Source organism: Colobus angolensis, unplaced genomic scaffold, assembly GCF_000951035.1.
Source record: "Colobus angolensis palliatus isolate OR3802 unplaced genomic scaffold, Cang.pa_1.0 Scaffold161, whole genome shotgun sequence".
Lineage (NCBI taxonomy): Eukaryota > Metazoa > Chordata > Mammalia > Primates > Cercopithecidae > Colobus > Colobus angolensis.
In genome coordinates this window covers 7,106,003-7,106,702 of record NW_012114722.1, presented here as the reverse complement: position 1 = coordinate 7,106,702, position 700 = coordinate 7,106,003, and the positions used below count along the sequence as shown (strand labels likewise).

The following is a 700-nucleotide window of genomic DNA, read 5'->3' as shown; positions in this document are numbered from 1 at the left end:
TAGCCTTGTAGTATAGTTTGAAGTCAGGTAGCATGATGCTTCCAGCTTTGTTCTTGTGACTTAGGATTGTCTTGGCAATGCGGGCACTTTTTTGGTTCTATATGAACTTTAAAGTAGTTTTTTCCATTTCTGTGAAGAAAGTCATTGGTAGCTTAATGGGGATGGCACTGAATCTCTAAATTATCTTGGGCAGTATGGTCATTTTCACAATACTGATTCTTCCTATCCATGAGCATGGAGTGGTCTTCCATTTGTTTGTGTCCTCTTTTATTTCATTAAGAAGTGGTTTGTAGTTCTCCTTGAAGAGGTCCTTCACATCCCTTGTGAGTTGGATTCCTAGGTATTTCATTCTCTTTGAAGCTATTGTGAATGGGAGTTCATTCATGATTTGGTGCTCTGTTTGTCTGTTATTGGTGTATAAGAATGTTTCTGATTTTTGCACTTTGATTTTGTATTCTGAGATTTTGCTGAAGTTGCTTATCAGCTTGAGGAGATTTTGGTCTGAGACGATGGGGTTTTCTAAATATATAATCATGTCATCTGCAAACAGAGACAATTGGACTTCCTCTTTTCCTAATCGAACAACTATTTTTTCTTTCTCTTTCATGATTGCTCTGGCCAGAACTTCCAACACTATGTTGAATAGGAGTGGTGAGAGAGGGCATCCCTGTCTTGTGCCAGTTTTCAAAGGGAATGCTTC

The 700-nt window shown here is 38.4% G+C and overlaps 1 pseudogene; it reads right to left on the bottom strand.

The window, feature by feature from the left end:
* Window positions 1–700, bottom strand: part of LOC105508423 — a 47,058-nt pseudogene that overhangs the window by 17,735 nt on the left and 28,623 nt on the right.